The sequence below is a fragment of the Falco naumanni genome, chromosome 6, assembly GCF_017639655.2.
Source record: "Falco naumanni isolate bFalNau1 chromosome 6, bFalNau1.pat, whole genome shotgun sequence".
NCBI classification, from domain to species: domain Eukaryota; kingdom Metazoa; phylum Chordata; class Aves; order Falconiformes; family Falconidae; genus Falco; species Falco naumanni.
In genome coordinates this window covers 10,447,980-10,467,851 of record NC_054059.1, presented here as the reverse complement: position 1 = coordinate 10,467,851, position 19,872 = coordinate 10,447,980, and the positions used below count along the sequence as shown (strand labels likewise).

Sequence of the window (19,872 nt, the reverse complement as noted above, 5' to 3'; positions counted from 1 at the left end):
TTTTTAAGCTTTCAGTAATGCCTCAAATACCTAAAATGAAAAGTTAATAACTTGAACAGCAAGGATCTTAATAGTACATATATTTAGAGATTTATGTTTACTGGTGTAACAGTTGCTTCTCTGAAACTTTTCAGCTGAGTTAGTGCTGGGCTTGCAAGGTTTTAAACAATCTGTATCCAATTTTTTGTTAAGCCAGAAATACTATTTAAGATAAAAGCAAAGGAAACACAAATTATGTTTTCAGAGCTACAATTTAAAAGCATATTGAATTGCTTCTTAACTGCAGGCTAGTCTGATAACTGAAATCACTAGCAATGTTCATGGTGAATGTCACAACTAAAATTCCACATAAGCATATTTTTAAAATGATCTCTTTCACTTAGCCATTTTGGTCAAGAATCTCTTTCTCATGGATGAGTCCGTAAAATATGCATCACTCGAAGCTCTAAAGAACGCAGCCTCTGCTCTGCTTTATGTCAGATGATTTCATCAGCTCTGGGAGAAGAATTTGAACAGGGATGTTGGCAGATAAAAGTCCTTTTGGTTTGCCTTAGAGCTGTGATACATTAATTTATAATTTTAACAAAACATACATGGTACATAGGGCATTGGAAACTTATACAAAAAGGGTGGTCTTTTTAACTTCATGCTATCACTTCAGGACGGAGTTGCCTCTGAGGTTCTGCTTCACTAACAGGAGGAACAACTCCTGGGGCTCTAAGCCACTGTCACTGTCCTTTCACAGGAGAGGAGGGCCAAGGGAGTCAGCCAGCATCAAATCTTCATGTGTTGCTGCAAACACCAATGCTCTACTTCTGCATGGAACAGTGCAGAAAGCCCTGCATGGCCTGATGTTCCCACTGTGTAAAGGTGTGGGCTCTGTTCTGCTGAAGCCAAGGGTTTCAAGTAGTTATTTCAGTTTGTGGTTGGTTTGTTGGCTGTTTGCAGTTTAGCCATTGATGCATCAGGAAATTATTATTCTCTTCTCTGACAGAGCTTAGAATTGCTTGTACGAGTTTTTTATGTTACTCATTGAACTGCTGTTTAGTAAAAGACAGTCCTCCAAACCCACATATGGTTAAAATAAGCTTTTTTTGCTGGTATTTTTTTCCTCGCTCATGTTTCCTTTTGAAAAGGAGATAGTTCTGTGAAATCCTGTGCACAACTGTGCCTGTAGCTCTAAGCACTGTTTACCCATGAGGAAGTAAGAAGATACAATGAAGTGTTACCAGCTTTGACTCATCTGACCAAAGTATCATCTGGTATGCTCATTAATTACAATAGTTCAGGTGGAAACATTGGTCCCTGAGCTTTATTAAAATTGACTGGGTCTTTTTTTCACATGAAAGGAGGACAAGGAAACAGACATTTGAAGTGGAACAGTAGAAAGCAAACAAAGGTGCATGCAGAGGAGCTACTAAAATAACCCCTAAGGAACCAACTCAAAAAAACTCAGTTTAAACAATTTAAAAAAAATAAATCAGTAAACCACAATTTTTTTTCCAATGCTAGAATCTTCCAGCATTAGAAGTTCAAAATATGCTTGGAAAGCAATCAGTCTATCTGAAATATTAAAGAAGTCTAATTCAATAATAATAAAATGTATCTTTATAATGCAGAAAAGCTTTTAGATGATTGTTCAGATGATTCCAGGGATTTGATGCGTTCAGATGAGTATGACATGAGGACTATGTGTAAACTAGTAGATTAAACAGTGTCAGGGCTTGGCACTGACTAACCAGTGGTCTTCCCAGAATGGTTCAGGAATTAGCCCTGGGTGGGGACCAGCCTAGCCAGGGGTTTGCAGCTTGGACATAGCCAACCTGTTTCGAAGACTAAGGAAGTTTAATAGTGTAGGTATGACGTGCCAGTGACAACTGGACTGAGGGTCAGAGAACCAGCATTGGCATTGTCTAATTTCCTGAATACAGACATAGCCAGTGTCACCCATAAATTCTTAACAGTTTCTGTGTGGCAGTTACCACATTGTTTTCAAACAAGGATAAAACTGTGAGAAGCGGAAACACGTATTGTTGCTCTACAAAACCTCAGCAGAACTGCAAAGCCCTGATTTTTGAGAGGAGGGCAAGCAAATGAGAAGCACTCAGACAGATGGCACAGTCAGATGGAATGAATTCCTGAGGGGGAGTGCTGCAGAGAGAAGAAGAACAGCAAGCATGGTAAAAATATGGGAATAGCAGCTGCCATAGCTGTTTCTACAAAAGTAAAGCAGGTTGAGCAAATTGCCTCAGGAGCCTGCCCTGTGCCCAAATCCAAAGGGAAGAACGAAGACGACAGCTTTGCAGGGAAGTATAGTGCCACGCAGATGGGTGAGGCTGGACTGTGCACTGTTGCAGATATTAGAGAGGGATCAGAGACAATCATTTCCAAAGCTCGCAGCTGGAAGATCAGCCAAGGTGGACACCGGGACCCGGAGAGAAGTCCAGCCTGCCTGGCAGGCAATGGTGAATGCCAAACAGAACAATGACACAAAGCCCTGACCACAGAGAGACATGAACTGAGACAATTCTGATTCCAAATGAGTCAGCTGGAGATCCAAACAATCCAAATCCTAATAAAAGCATATTCACACTGGCAAAGTGTCAGTATGATTGTTGATTATCCTTTGTCTTCCTGAAGAGAGTGTTTCTGTCCCACAGCAAAGGTGATGGACAGTATCTACCACTGGAAAAGAGATCCTGACTGAGAGGTACAAAGGTTCCACACAAGGGCTTGTCACAGCGCTGTTCTTTCCCAGTGTCCCTCCCTAGCAGCAAGAGCAATCAGGCTGTCCACACACTTTTCTTCCACTATGGCACAGGCTCTGCTGGGGAAGTATTGTTGCAACAGAAAAAAACAAGAGCCTTCACCTCATTTATTGCGCCGCAGTGCCGTAGCATTAGATGAATAAGTAACTGTGGGAAGAATATTACTTAACCCTGTAAGCCTGAGACGGAAGCGCTCTCTGGGAATGGCGCATGCATAAACCATCTGCAATAGGTGAGATGTGAGGGACTGGGACAGCATCGGCATGTGTGGGCCGTTCTGAGAAGTTAGGTACAAATCTCTACCAGGTACCCTCAGTGAAATACGTTTTTCATTGGCTCTTAGCCTGGCTAATTTTCACAGGGATGGCAAAAGTCAATTCCCTGCCACAAGGCAGTTCCCTAGTTGAATTTCAGTAGATCATTCTAGAACATGTAGACATTAAAGCTCTTCAGCAAAATGGTTATGGGAGTTTTTTCACATGGACAAACAACTTTGTCTCATGTCATTCTTAGAAATGCTCAGAGCATTCTCATTGAAACTTCCCAAAACAGTTCAGACTCAGCCAGACATCCAGCCTGAACGACTGAAGTTTTGCAAAGCTGTAAACAACTGGGCTTCATACAAGACTGGATATTTCAAAGAAAAATGTCAGGCCAACTTAGATAGGGGCCTTGTTATCAGCTTGCTGTCTACTATGTCTTCTCTTCTATGTCCCAGTTTAACATCACATTTGTAAGTTAATCGGTATACCTGAGTTTAATATAGCATTTAGTATCTGCTCACGTTTATACTTCCCAATTTAATCTATTGCTAATTCCCAGCTGATTAGCTACATTTTGCTAACACGAGGACAAAACCTGAGATAAGTAAGATTCCTTCTAATGCCTCTATTAACAGAGTTTCAGATTATTTTCTAGATCAGAAAAATCAACCTCACAAAAGTATATGGATGGAACATCTTGACTTTTCCCAGCTTTCTCATGACTTGACTCACAAAGAAAATTTAAGAGAAAGCTGCTGAAGCAGTTGACTTAGATCAACTAGTTCTCTTTCTAGAATTAAATAGATGAGACTCAGAATATACCTATGTTGATAAGACTAATTATCAACAAACCCATTCCCTCCCTTCTGTGTTCAAAAGGAAGCATTTTTAAAGATGCTAAAAATAAAAACAGAAGTTTTATTAAATAAATTCACATATTCTTTTTTGTAATGGAAACATCAGAAGTAGTGTCCTGACTTTCATTTTCTTTCTGAGTGGATTTCATGAGACATCTAAATCTGAAGTTTCTTAAAAAGTACATGAAAAAAGGAGATGATCGTGACTGTTGCGCTAACATACACAGCACATTCTCAAAGATGCCCTAAGAAATTTCTGAATATTACTTATAATGGTTTCAGCCAAACTTGCTAAGTTTTTTTCCTTATTTGATCTGCAAATGACCTATTTTGGCAGCAATCTGAAAATATATAAAAATAACATAACGTCTGCAATTTAAGTTTTCCTGTGTGCGATGCTCTATGACAGCATTTGTAGATTAACCTGACACTCTGCCAGACTTTTCTGTGATGTCCTTGGGAATTTTGACCTATTAACTACAATGGAGTTTTAACGCAAGCTGTTTAAGGCAGGCTTGTTTCTATAAAGAAACGGTTTCGATTTTAGGGGTTACACAGATTAAATGCTACTCCTCAGAGTTAGAATTCAGGTGATTCCACTGAACTGCATGACAGAACTGCAAAGTTTTTGCCATCCTTGAGAAGTATGTGGACAATATAAACCAAAAATAAAATACAATAGTATTTCTTAAACTGTCAAAGGCTACATAATCTAGTATCATCACTGGACTCACAGAAAACCTAGGTCTGTTGCTTTCTTCATAGTATAGTGGTACCATAATATTAATTTGTACAGATAGATATTTTTCTCAGTGATGGCTTTCTGCTTGCCTAGGTTCTCTCTATGGAGAGAAATGGGAATAGGAGGTTAATACCAATATTTTCCAGCACTAAGTCGGTTCCTGTGGCCTAGAGAAAGGCTAGGACACCTGCACACTATTGTTAAAAGCTCGAGGATGTGCTTTTCTCACTTAACGCCTGGTATTACAGGTACACATCCATCATGCTGCCAAGGTTTTGCCCCTTGGGGATTCCCACCGCAGGCAGACTGGAAGCAGAACAGTCTGATTAGAGCCTGAAGCTGAAATCATGCTGCGCAATTTATTCCAGTAAACAATTCATCCTGCATAAAAGCATGGGTTTGAGCACTCTGAAGATTTGGGTCAAATTCAGTATAAAGTTTCAGAGAAAAAAAAAGAAAATGGAATGCATGAACTGCAGAAACAGTTCCTTATGCTTTTTCTCATCATTTTTCCCCCACGCTAAGATCACAAGAAGTCAGACGTACTATTAGAGTGAAGCAGAAAAATTATGAGAAAATTATTTCTCTGCCCTCTTTTTCCATGTGTCCCAATTCTCTGTCAAAGTTCGCTGTCTTACAGCTTCAGAGGTTCAGAGGCAGAACGGGGAGCACTGTAAATATTCTTGTTTTCTGTCTGGGAGGAAAACAGGGCTGCATTTGTGAAAAGTTACTTTTGTGGGTGAACCACCACGGTATTACTGAATGATTGATTATTACATGAAAACTGTTGTGAACCAAGAAATCAAAGCCTGTTTGCTAGGGGATTATACATTAAGATGGATAAAATATTTTTTTTTATGTTGACCATGATAACAAATAAAACTAAACCAAAGATACTAATGTAAAATGTAAAATATCAATTGACAACGCATAGCTATATATGCAATATTATTTTTATTCCCAGATTCAGGTCCCTGTTTCCTTAGAGCATGGGAGAGAAGATGAAGGGAAAGAAGAGGAGCTGTCACTGCACCATTAGCAGCTGTGGGATGGCTGATGTGCTCCCCCCAACACATGACCCGGCTGCAGCCCTATTTCTGCTGCTCCATTACAAGTGACCAGTACAAATAATGGCATAGTTACAGTTGCACTGTGATGCAGGTAAAGCCACGAGGAAGGGAGCATTTTCAGTCTGAGTAAGGGAGCCTGGAGATAGGGTTGATGCTGGGGTGAACTGAAATGTTATCTGTCAGCTGTAGCTGTCAGCAAAAATATTAAAGAAAGAGCAGCTGCATCATGCCACAACCACGGGAGTGGCGCAGTCGTAGCTCCAAAATAGATTTGAGAGTCAGACAGAGTTTTCTTTTAATGAATCCCAGTAATAGTCATGGACTGTTTATTTTCAAACCTGGTTTAAGCCAGTTGATAATGCTACTGCTTTTAAAATGTTTTAAACAAATACTTGAATGCAAGTCAAGAAGAGCTGTTTAGAATAGGACTTATTGAAAGGTATGCTATTACTCCTATAAAATGTAATTTTTCCTACTAATTATTTTCATCTGCTGTAGCTTTATATTTCCCCTCACTGTTTTAGTGTGTAAGTGCTGATATAACAATGAAATTGACAATAAAAAATCATAAACATTTCTCAGCTGGAAGAAAAATTATTGGCTTGTTATAGCTTCTGTAGCATTTATTCTTCCTCTTCAGAACATTAATTAATAAGATATTAAGCTATCCTGAAAATATTTATTAAAGAATAACATCTTACAGTCTTTTGGGGTTGCTATTAAAGAAAATAATAAGCAGCAGTCTCTTCTGGATCTTGAATTCCAAGATAAATGTAATAAAGCTTGTGGTGGAGTGTTATTGTTTATCGCTTGGAAAAACTTATGCAACAGCAGAATACTGTTCTGATTTTTGAGCTGCTGCTAATGAAGTACAACCAGACAGGGTACATTGCCATGAGTCAGGAAATCTGGATGTTCCTGGACAGAGGCCAAGGGAGCTTAGACACATCAGAGATGTGATATATATGTATCCTCTGGAGAAGACACACTGAGTTGTGTTCAAGCATCTCAAGCTGCCTGGTTCAAGAAGTGACCAAATGACCACCCTGAAATGAAGTTACTAGCTGTCTGTACCTCAGAGTCCCTTGTTTTTACATCAGGAAAACAAGAATGAAGTAGGCTGTCCAGGGGAGCTTAGAGATTAGGTTTAGCCTTGAGACAGTCAGTCCAAACCCTGAGAGTTTAACTTTGTTCTTTCACTATAAAAGGAAAAAAAATCCAAAACCACAACAAAGAATAAAACAAACCCACAAAATTAAAAAAAAAACAAACAAACCCAACAACAAACCCTGATATGCTACAATTTACTATTAAGACTTTAAACAAACCTTTTGAACTCATCACCGGCTGAAAATAGTATGCCTTTTTTGTAGAGAATGGGTGCTACCGTTGTACACGTGCGGAGAAGCTCCACTATCCACAATGCTAAATCATTTGCTGAAATGCTGCTATGTTTCTGTACAGCACTACGGTATGTATGCGACACCCTAGAATTTTTCAAGCCTTCAAAATGTTGTTAATGTGGGCCCCTATTTTTTGAGTGAAATTAACTGATTTCCTACAGCTAGTTGGGATCACCTAAAAGGGTGCCACTGCTTTCTTTTCCTTTCCACTCCCTTTTCTTGCAGCTTAACAAAATTCAATTTTTGTTCTTCCCAACCCTTTTTTCGTAGGTGTTTTTCCTATCTTCCCACATCCCCTCCCTGCATCATACCCCAAGTGGGGACTACAGTTTTCGCAGCCCCTCCCAGCAAAGCAGGACACGCAGAGCAGTTTTCTCCCTATCCAGCCTGTGCTGGTACACCCAGGTACATGGGTGGCTGCTCGGGATTCCCATATTTCACACCTTTTATCAGGGGAAGCTCTCAATCAAGACCTGACCTCCCTTTCATGAAATCCAAGGAAGGGTCATGTATTACCCCATTATTTACCCCCCTGAAAAGGCTGGAAAGGCTCTCAAGTAAACTAAGAAATAATTTCCTGACCACCTGATTTGATCTGGACTAGCTTTGGGCCTGCCTTTGCAGTTGCTGCCGTCGTTACACCGTGACAGGGCACGGTGTGGTAGACCTGTGTTGCCTTTGACAGTGTTTCAGCAGCTGTGGCTGCAAACCTTGGCCTGCTCTTCTGGGCCATGCCATGTACATGGGTGTGGGATTCTGCCCTGCTCTTGGACTCACCGTCCCTTCTGTTACTGGCATTGCCAACCACACACCTTCAAAATCTTGAAATAATTATCCAAAGTTTTATTTCAGGAGACTTTAAGGCAATACATAATGGCATCAGATCATCCATAGCTCATAGACTTCAACTCTCTTGAAGCCATCAAGACTGTCTTTTTCTAATCTTCTCTGTTTTTAACTGAAGCCGAGAGTCATGTAACCGCCATCTAATCCCTAGGGTAAATCCTTATCAAAAATCTCTGTTGCCATGACAGTCGCCTGAGCTGCTGCCATTGCTGTAACAAAGCAGGCAGGACTGGAGCTGCTTGCTGTTCCTGCAGGAGATAGGCAGCACGGCAGGACATTTGTTTTCCAGGCACTCTCTCCTCCCCAGCCCAGTACATGAGGTTTGTGTGGCTGCTCCCCCAGCCCCACAGTGGCTCTGGGGCTGGCTGCCCCACCAGCAGCTAATTTGGGCAATCACCACCTGCCCAGCCCTTCCCTCAAAGGTCCTTTTTCCTCCAAGCTGGTTTTTTTCACCCCAGCAGCCTCCTCCTTGTACCAGGCAGCTTGTCCTGAGTACTCCCAAAATAACAAGAAGCTCACAAACTGACAGCACCATCTTTGTCCTATGAATTACTTCTGGTACAACTCAACCTGAGGGAATGGTTTTTTTCCTGAAACATCTTAGTATTGACTTAGTTTGATTTCTGTTTTGGTATGGCTTCCTGGTCACATCCCTGGTCCTCCTCTTTCCTTTTTCTGCTGTGCTTTACCAGTATAGCCGATTTCTTGCTATCCACAACTCAGGACACAGCTATGCTTCCCTCTGCAGAGCTCCTCTAAAAATACATATTCTTGTCATTCAGACTAATACAACTTCTATTCCTACTTCTCCCAGCAGAAGCTGGTTTCCACGGAGGGCTATTCAAAGCTGTTGACATTATGTTCAATACTGCAACATCTCAGGGTGTCAAAGTCACTACTATATTTATTCCTGTAAGATCCCAGGTGTTATTAAAAGTGTAGAAGTAAATAGCTTGCTGAGACTCTTACAAGGAGTCACTGATGTGAAAGCCAGCCATTTAACCAGCCTTCCTCTGCCCCGGTGTGGTACCTAGCACCTCACAGTTTACGGTAACATTATTTAAAAGGGATAAATAACAACATTAAAATATAGCATGAATATTTTGGAGATGGGACCTGAATTTAGCAAAGTGTTTTTGTTTAATAAGTAATCTATCAGATGTCCTGTCACTCTTACAGCCTGTTTCCCTGCAGTGTGATTTAGCCATTGTTTATACAACTAATGCTGGATGTATCTAAATTCACCCTCTCTGTAAGCATTTTTAGATACTCACTGCTGTCTTGGAGGGATTTTTCGTTTTGACACCAGTGCCTGTAGAATTGTTCCCAATCTACTTATTCCTTAACAAACTGTTATAAACTGTTATGTTCTGGGTATTTACCGAACACTTACATAGATTATTCAGTTTATTTCTGATATTTTCCTTTGTGCTATCTAAGCTAAGGAGAAAGTCATTACACTGTCTATAGCTAACTTCATGTATTTTTCTAACACTTCCTTAGCTCTCAGAGACCTGTGGTGATATAGTTTGTGTGACTGGCAGTGATACTGAAGAGGGGCTAGAGACTAGTATCACTGCAGGGAATTTGTTTTCTTGGAGCCAGGCAGCTGTGTCACTGTCACAGAGAGGGCTCTGAACAGGTCGTCCCAGGCTCCTGAGTACCACAGCAATCCTGTTGTAGGTTTCTATTTACAAATAGATCAATTTCTCTATCAAAGGTACTTACACTGTATTCCCTCCATCTTTCTAATAAAAAAACTGTTCTAAAATAATTTGGGTTTTAAGAATATGTTCTCTGAAAGCAGGAAAATCAGTTTCCTTATTTTCTTCTCTAATCCACAAGCTACTTTTAAAAACACTGCCCAGATGGACTGAAAGCAGGGTAACTAAAGATGCTGCCATTTGGTTAACCCATGGTGTAAAGGCCCCTAGGTTTAAAACACTAAGCTTCCTAGCCTCCTGCTGAAGCACTTCTTGTTGTCCCAGCCTGTTCTGGTGTCTTTCAAAGCATGATCCCTTCTTCCTAAATCTCACTAACTTTCTCACTAACTTAACCACTGCTAGAGCATATGGCGGCTTTTTTTATTAAAGCAGCTGCAGGGGTAATTTGTATGACCTTTGTGTGTGTGCAAGTCATACTAGCTCCTCAAGTTCCTCTCTGCAGCAAGCACTGCTGAGACCTCTGTACTTCACCGTCCGTGAGAATTCGTAGAATCATAGAATGGTTTGGGTTGGAAGGGACCTTAAACCCAGCCCCTGTGTCATTTGTAGGGACACCTTCCACTAGACCACATTGCTCAATGCCTCATCCAACCTGGCCTTGAACAATCCCAAGGATGGGGAATCCACAGCTTCTCTGGGCAGCCTGTGCCAGTGCCTCACCACCCTCACAGCGAAGAAAATCCCTAGCCTTATTCCACTTATCTCTATTAATGATGGCAAAACTTTATACGGTATCCAGTTTTAGAAACATCACTCACTGGTTCACCTAAAGATAATAATATCTGTCTTCAGTGGTTATTCTTAACAGGTATGAGAAATCCTAGATGAAAAGAGGGCCTGCCACATCCCTTTGAGTGCCACAAAGCCACTTTTTTGTCCTTGCTTCATGCTACAGTAATTGCCACTAAGTAAACGTGCTTCCACAGCCAAGGGCTTTTCTAAGCCAAAAGGGCCTAAGCTAGTCTCAGGTTAACCAGAACTCCATCTAGGAATCCTGTTTGCCATATGTGCATCATGCTCTGTTCCTGATTAGGATACAATTAGAAAGAGATGTTCAGTAAGAAAAGTGAACTCAGCAGTGGAAGCAGGCTCCAGGGTTTCCCTCCTCAAAAGCAGCATCTCTTATTTTCTTTCCTTATTTGCTACTCAACGCTAGCCTTTCAGTTTATTGAACTACTTGGAAAGATAAAGAGAGAATGTACTTAACCTGCAGAAATCTTTTGCAGACAGATGGCACCTTAACGGCATCCTAATTATAAATCTTTGGCTTTCAAGCAGAATATGACAGGGAGGAGGAGGAGGAGGGTGTGCGTTCTAAAAGCTGGAGTAAACTAGGATAGAAAAATACACAGAAGTGTTTTGGTTGTTGTTCTGCTTATTTTAGGATAGAACACATCAAACATAAAAAACTGAAAAAAACCCAAAAGATATTGCTTCTTTTGTAATTTTGAAAGTGCCAAAAGCCTGTGATTCATGTTACTATCAACCATCTCTCCAGCCGTCTTTTATACAGTGTATGAATTTCAATACACAGATTATCATAGAATCATACAATGGTTTTGGTTGGAAGGGACCTTAAAGATCACCCAGTTCCAACCCCCCCTGCGGTGGACAGACATGCCTCCCACTAGACCAGGTTGCTCCAAGCCCCATCCAGCCTGGCCTTGAGCACTCCCAGGGATGGGGCATCCAGAGCTGCTCTGGGCAGCCTGTGCCAGTGCCTCGTCACCCTCACAGGGAAGAATTTCTTCCTCATGTCTAATCTGAATCTATCCTCTTTCAGCTTAAAACCATTGCCCCTTTTCCTATCACTACATGCCCTTGTAAAAAGTCCAGCAAAATATTCCTCAGCCAGCCATGGTCAAAACTTTGTGAACCAAAAAAAGATGTGAGATCTTAGAATAATGAAAAATTTAAAATATTCAAGATAACTGAAAATGATCAAAGCCTTGAGCAACCTGATCAGACTTTGGAGTTAGCCCTACTCTGAGTGAGACCGGACAACATCTTTCAGCTCCCTCCACCTAAAGTCTGGTTCTATAATTCCTTAAGTGGCACCTCTCATTCAGAGGGCATGCCGCTGTGACCCTGCCTTTTACTATTTGCAACGTGATAGCTTTTGTGGCTTGGATTCTAGTTTCTGGCTCCTGCCACTTGAAGCAGCAGTGGTTCCCATATCCAGCTGCCTTCTAAGACATGGTTCCTCTGGCACTCAGGAGCTCTGCTGCCATGTCTGTCCCTCCATGCAGAAGAGATATCTCGTTCTGTGCTGTGTTTTACATGCTTGAGGACATCTGGCATGGCACTGTTCCCTTCCTTCTGTCTCCTGCCCAGAGACAAAAATCAGAATGTTTATTTTTTTCTAAAGAATTTCATCAGATTGAGGAACTGAAATCCTTATCTACTGGAATATAATTCATTTTTATTACAGAAGTCCTCATAGAAGAATAAAAGGAGAGAAATAAGACACTATAGAAACCTACTGTAACCTTTACCTTAGAAGTTAGATCCAAGAGGTTTTGTGATTATGATGATAGGACAAGTGAGCTTTTTGGGGTAAGTATGAATGACAGACACAGGAACTGAATAGCTTTAGCCTAAGAAATAGATGTGAGCTTTTGGGGATAAGTATGAATGACAGATACAGGAACCGAATAGCTCTAACCTGAGAAATAGATGCCTAATTGAAAAAAAAAAAAATTCAGTCAGCCCAGCACTGGACCAGTCATGGTTAACCACATGTGCTTTGCCATCCTTTCACTTATGTCCTTGCTTACGGCTTCTAAAGGGGTATTTTTTCGACAATTTGGATTACATATTTTAAAGGTTAAAATGTTCTTTGAGTCACACAACTGGACAATGTGACATTTTATAAATATCCTATCTACTACATTCACATATTTGAACTTGAGGATAAATTGTATATGTTTTTCTTCAGTGTATATTTGTTGTCACAGTAACTGAGTTTTCCCAATAAATGGAAATTGCATCGTTTCCTTAGCATTCAGGTTATTGCACTGAAATAGCGCCATGAACTCACCACCACTTCTCCCTTCCTGTTGTCAAACTAGATCTCATTTAGTTACAGGAACAGGCACTAAAACAGGTTAGTTTAGATATGTGCACATTAGAAAGCTGAAGCAAGCCTGCTTAGCCCCATTACATCCTATGACTCATGCATGTGTGGGAAAGACCTTATTTTCACAGAGATCTCTTAGATAAACAAGGCAAGTTGGCAGCAATTCGATTGCACTGATGTTAGCAGTCTCCTGCTTTCTGTTGTGTTCATTGCTTTGTATTTTCTGAAAAATGCAAGCAGTCTGATTAACGAGAAATCTTTTAACAAGGACACATGAGCTTTCATTTTCAATGACTTTTTTTTAAAAATAGGAGCAATCTTAAAACCAGTTTCTTAAAAAATCCTGTTATTTCAACAGAATCCACTTTTTCTCAGGTTTTTTTTTAGTTTGCTGGTGAAGCTGTAGCTCTTGGTAGCCACAGCCATAACACACTGGTTGGTTAAATACCTCCCTCCACCCAAACCTAGAATGGATTTGTCTTCCAAAGTATTACTTTTACATATGCACTGGAACAAACTTTTGAACAGCATAAATCACAAAACATTGTACACTTTGACACCACTTCCCCAAAAAGGAAAAGCGAAGAAAGCAACCCTCACTGTATTAAAGAGCTCTTAAAGTATATACATCAAACTAAAAAAAAAAGTTTCTTATAAATTCATTGAGGTTTTTGCTCTTGTTCCAAAACCCCACCGGTTTATATCTGAATGAGCCACATCATAGGTAATTAAGATTTTAATTCTCATTTTATCAGCTTTGAAATGAAACTCGTTTGGACAACGTACAGCAATCTTTTAGATTCACACACCCTTTTGCTTGTGTCAGCTCACAGCAGCGAGATGGGTTGCCCATTTAAGGGAAAAAGTACAAGCTCCAGCCTATTATTTCCTTGTCCTTCGGATGTGTTTGTCCCACTGCTTCAGCAGTGCATTCTGTAATGCCAAAAGGCATTGCTTTTCTTGTAAAAGGCATGCACACGTGCACAAACATACATCCATTTCTGATTAAGTTTCAGCTCTTACTGAGCTGCAAGATTAAGGAACTGGATGCTGGAATTCCTCATGTTCTTCTCAGTTCCATAATACCACATATAGCAATTTTCTATTAAGGGGGGGGGGGGGGGGGGGGGGGCAGGGGCAGGAAGCACTGCCATTTCTTCACCTCAGAACACCACCCATTAAACACCCCAGGATAAAGCATGTATTTTAACAGCTGTGTATCTATAGAAGAATGATTTCAAAATGAAATGCAATTGCATTTTTATGATATATGCTTTTAATTGTAGTAATTGTCTCTGTTTGTGGACTGTGTAAAGCATTTTGGAGGAGACCACAATCTATGTAATCTTACATATCATCTTTACAGCTAGCATTTGCATGCTTTACTAGTGGGAAAGATTTAGAGATATAGTACAGCCAAAGCAGAATGAGAATGATAGGACAAAGACATCTTGAATGTTAAAAAAAATCCCACATAACTGCCCCAATTTAGGAAGACTTTGTGTTTGCACTGATATTAATACTTAGTTTGCTATGATGGCAAGAATAAAAACTAATACAGCAAGTGCAGATTATCTGCAGAAACTGAAGGACTAGATGAAAAGACCCAAAATAAAAGAAAAAAAATCTAATCAAGTATCCAGAAAGGCATAATTGTCACAAATGCATTAAGCATCACACAATCTTCAACATGACCAGGAAATAGGCACAATCGTTCCAGTCCTTTGGACAACAGTATCTCAAAGAATAAGTACAGGACTATGTTATAAATGCTTTATTTTTCTAGTATCACTAACTTGAGACAGTTAGTTAAAGAGAGGTTAAGAAATCTTAATTATTTATGAAATAATTCTTTCCTCAGTTACCCACTATCCTCCAATATCAAGAAAAAACCTGTATTTCCCAAAAATGCGCAGTATTCTGTATAAAATTAGGAAACAACTTTCAGTAGAAAACATTGAAAAAATGAAATGAGAAAAGGCTAAAAATGAAAAGCACCAGAATAAGATGATGACGCTGAAAAGTACAGGTGTTTGTGCTTCTTGTAAAGATATATTTAAACATTTCTATACATCAGATTATCAGTATTTTATCACATACACTACTTTATCTTTCTAGCTTTCAGTTCTTATAATAGGTTTTATATACTAAATATTTTTGGTGAAAAAGGAAATATGAATGTTCCTTCTCCTTTTTCTTGTTGTTTTATCTGGCTTCTTCGCACATACCATAGCTCTATTTCTCTAAATGGCATTTTAGACACGTAGAAGGACAAAATCCCTGCTCCCAAATTCAGTTTATATATTAAAATAGTACAGCAAACTGCAACAACAGACCCTGAGAAAGGACGAGAAGAAACAGGAAATTGGAGAAAAAGTAAAATGTCTCTTAGGAAAAAACTCATTTAGACAGGAATATAGACAATCCATGTTGTTAAATGCTCTTGAGGGGAGTGAAAATTTATCTGTTAATTATTGAACACTAAGACCTGATCTTATTAAACTTGAAGGAAATCCCACTCTGAATTCAGTGGCATAAACTTGGCCTCTGACTCAGCAGAGCTCTGAGGCGCACTCTTAATTTATGCCTGCGGGTACCTCAACCGAGTTAGATGAGATTACCAAAAGCCTTAAATTAAGCATGCGTGGAATATATGCCAACAGAAAGGTCCTGTATCAGGAGGAGTTTTACTGATACACCTGTATGAGTAAAAAGCTTTTCATATGGGAACATATACTGGTGAAATTGTGACCCAGAGGAACAAAACAGGGCACACCAGTAAAAGCAGACATTTCCCAATATGCTTACACATACTCTACAAGCTGTTTCCAGGAAGCACAGCTACATCTTCAGGAGCCCTACGTGGGTCAACACAGCTCTGGTAGTAGACAAGTTTAGTTTTATCATGACTTTAGTGTCAGGTGCTACATGTAGTGAGAGTCCCTACAGAAAACCCCTATGTCATTAAGTCAATTTCAAGCTTACTAAAGCCAGTAGCATAGAGGATGGACCAGTTAGCACACAGCTGAAGGTTCATAGTCTACCAGATATGAGTGGGAGGAGTATGGGAAAATCAGGGCAGATGTAGGCAAAGATTGAACAGTACTGAGCTTTGAAGATGAATTTCAAGCCTTTGAATTTGGTGTTAAAAAGAACCAGACGTTCTATAGAGATTGAAACACTGAGGTGATGACAAAACACTGTTAAGATGATGACTTTAGCTGTGGCTAGATTGGCTAGAAGAGGCCATAAATTATAACATTGCTCTAATGAAGGTGAAAGAATGAGCCACAGGCAGAGTTTGGAAGTGGATTCAGATTGGGAGGAATACAGAGTCTTTAGCACCATGAAAGGCACCATTCATTCCACAGTTATGGGAATACAAACAAAATAAAAACTATAATGGGGAAAATAAATGGGTATGCTATGTCTACTTGTCTTCAAAGAAAATCTCTACAATGGTGTGTATCGCCAAAACCTAAATTACTTTTTGACTCGATATAAAATTGAGCTTGATATCACTGTAGTCATTAGCAGAATTGGCTGTTCTTCAAATATGAAACCATCTGTTGAATAGCCACATTACATATTCCACAGATTTGATTGGAAAATCCCAGAGCCTCTTCGTGGACACCTGTTGAGAAGAGTAATTTTAGCCTTCTCCTCCATTTTGAAGTGGAAAGGAAGACAGATGTACGTAAAACCACAACTCCATGTGTTAGAAATGGAAGTTGCTATCAGCCTGTTCAAGTCACTTCACTTGATAGTTATCAGTCTAATAAATTCAACTTTTGCTTTTAAAAACTTTGCTAAAAGTAAATTGTGCAAGAAAAGCCAAACTGTAAAACCATACATTGTGCTCAGCAACGACCAAAACCAAAAAGCAGACAATAGTATAGCATTTTCCCAGATTTTGTCATCCCTGTGTATTCAGAAGGTCAAATTTGCCATTTCTCCAGTTTATTATGTCCAATTAACTCAGTCAAAAGAAGAAACTGGAATTTTCACTCTAATGTCAAGATGACAAAAACTCTATCAATCATATTGTCTCAGTTTTAGTTCTTACTGTACAGTTTTCTTACAAAAAAATAACTTTCTCAATATACACCTAAATTAAAAAGTATCACCAAAGTATCCTTTTGAGATTTAAATATGGGATACCATAGTGCTGTAGTAATTCCACAGCAATGATTACACATTAAATCATGGCCACCAAAAAGTATTCATGTTTAGTGCTTTAGTGTGCCCATTGCTATGAAATAAAAGATTTTTCCTCCATTCTAATACTTGATTTATCTTATTGTTTCACAGGCAGTTGCATTCTTAGCCACCAAGTCAAAGTTGTTTCAGAGTATTTCTATTTAATCCAATCTGTAAGCATGTCCCTGCTGTGGTATTGATGTCATTTATATAGTATGCAGGGATGAATTATTCAGCTCAAGCAAGACCTTCTCATCTTCCTGAGACAGTCCCAGAGTCCAGAGACTAAGAAGTGTCAAACACCACAGACAGTCAGCATAGACTCAGTCAGTCCATTCCTTCTTTAGGATAAATATTTTTCATCTGAGACAATTCTACATAAATCTGTGAACAGGGATTTTTCATGGGGTTAAGTGCATTCTTTAAATCTTTGCCTTCATAACTGAATTCATATTGCATATGAATTTATAATCAGTACATCTTTCAAAATACATGCATACTAAATTTCTTTTGTTTGGAGAAAATGAGATCTTTAAAAGACGGGGGGGGGGGGGGGGGGGGGGGGGAATTCATTCTTCAACTGACCAAGCAGCTTTTGTCAGTTTAGAGAAAGCAAATCATACCAAGCAATTCTTCCCTTAAATTACATGACCGTTATATCCTGTGGTCCCATATAGGACCATAGGATATGCATTTCCAACAGACAAATTGGCTTCCATTCTGCTGTCCTGGTAAAACATCTGAGAACCAGTTTCTCATTTATTTTGCTAAAAGAAACAAACGCTTTAACAACAATGACCCAGCTCAAGCACATTTGGGTACAATAAACATAAGGTCAGTCTTTAGGATGGTTGCATTACAGCTAATCAAATGAGCAGAGAACAATATTCTAAGTAAGTACAAGATGAAGAACCAAGAACTGTTGTCACAAGGACGGTATGAAAGGCACCAGGTGTGCCTGTGTGCTAGAAGTTAGTAAGGAAACAAAAAGTACAAATGCACTGGGTCACAAAGTATTCAGATAATTCCTTACTGAATGGCTGTTTCCTCTTAGTTACCACACAGGCTGTCACTGGTTTTAATAGCTGCTAGACTATCACTGGTAAGGGATGATATATATTCTATTCTTAAATGTTGGTTTGTCTTCTCTCAGAACGCAAGATGTAAGCAGATATAAGTACGACATGTCAAAATCTATATACATTTTTCGTATTAGTACTGGCTACTTGATTATGCTCATTCTAAGAACTGCAGAAGTTATTTAAGCAATGTTATTCTGTGATGAAAGCATAAAAAAAAAATCTAAAACCTGTCTCCTAGCTTTCGTCTACTGATGTTTCCAAAACATGCAGAGGATTGTTCGCAGAAGGAAAGAGACAATAGTCACTAGAAAAGATAATAGCTTTAAAAAAGAATGCATTAGAGTGGTTAGCTCAGTCTTACCTGTCAGCAACACGAACCTATGAATATATCCTTTACACTACAAGAACGCAGCAGCTCGTGCCACAGTAGTAGGTTGATCCAGCCCAGGAGAACACAAAGGAGAAACTTTTCCCACTTTTCTAGGTCTACCAGCAGCTGAAGTAATGAAGGAAACGGGGTAGAGAACAGAAGACCGAAGCTGCTTCTCGCAGAAATCCCAGGCAGAAGAAGCAGGAGGTATACTCTGCCTGTGTCTCACCCAGACTTTTGTTTAAAAGTTTTTTCAACTGTTGCTAGGTGGTGTTAGGCTTTGGCAGTTTAGTTCTCAGATTGTATTTCCCCTCTTCTGGTCTCTTCACACAGTGTTACAGCAATGACTTTGTTGAGCTCAGCTCGCTTGTGCTATATTTAACCAGTGTTCTCAGCAAGTCAAGCCTGTCAACAGCTGAGAAGTTTGGAGCAGGCTTTGCTGAGTTCCTCAGCTGCTGAATTATCAGTGGATGTAGCACTGCACAGCCCAGCTACTACATTCACTGAAAGATTGTGGGGGAACTGTCAAATCCTTTTAAGGGCTTCCAGTGACTTCACGGGAGTAATTACTATTTAAAGTACTACGTACAAGATGTGTATTTAGGCATATATTTTAGACTGCTAGAGAAAGAATACTTGTGTACACAGCAGATGAGTTCAATTATTTATACAGTGAGGATTTTCCTAGGACAAGTAGAAAGTTTATAATTTGAAAGGTATGCACTTCACTTGGGGAAAAATTACACGTGGGGAGAACTTTTTTGCAGCGTAACTTTTTAAAGAGTTTAAATATATTAAGATTACATGGAGAAATTAATGAAAGGCTTAGTCTGGAAAGTTTTCACTGTGATATTTATTCAATTCAAAAAAGAGAATCTTTTTCTCGCAGACCAACAGCTTCCTACAGTAATTCCTACTCTGTCTCTAACTCTCACTGAAGAAGCAAAGGAAAGCCAAACAAATCCCTATTTTTTTCATATGAGTATTAGGAACACATTACTCCAGGGCTGTACATGTTCTGATGTATCCATGCTTGCTTCTGGGTCTAATTAGTGTTCCTAATTCTAAGCTGTCTCTCAATCAACAGACCAGGAGTAACATTGCGCAGCTTTCAGCCCACAAACCACCATGATATCAGGATTCTCCAACGATGTTGCAGATCTCTGACTCCAGAGCAAAGTTCTACCACCTCATGGCAGAACAGCTTCTGTAAACGTCTCTGGCAAGGAAAATTCCTCACCCCAGCAACTCTTTTCATCTGAATTGTGCTTCAGAGTGAAATGCAGAATGGGCCTCCTTTGGAAAGCCTTTCCCTAGTGATGATCTGCAATATTCATCTAGGGTTAGATGAAGAAGGAGGAAAGAAAGAAGAAAGGGAAGAAAAAAGTAGAAAGGTGCTAAAAAATTTGTTTCTCAATATTTATACGTAGAGACACCCCAAGCTTTCAGAGCAAAAGAAGATTGAAGC

General features: G+C 39.6%; 1 protein-coding gene across 2 annotated transcripts in view; it reads right to left on the bottom strand.

The window, feature by feature from the left end:
- Nucleotides 1–18,878, bottom strand: part of FILIP1 (filamin A interacting protein 1) — a 109,279-nt gene extending 90,401 nt beyond the window's left edge. The window contains exon 1 of one of the 2 annotated variants that reach the window (XM_040598673.1): nt 18,396–18,878. The gene's annotated coding sequence lies outside the window, so the exon portion shown is untranslated. The remainder of the gene's footprint in view (nt 1–18,395) is intronic. The other variant, XM_040598675.1, reaches the window with a different exon arrangement.
- Nucleotides 18,879–19,872: the final 994 nt, after the last annotated feature.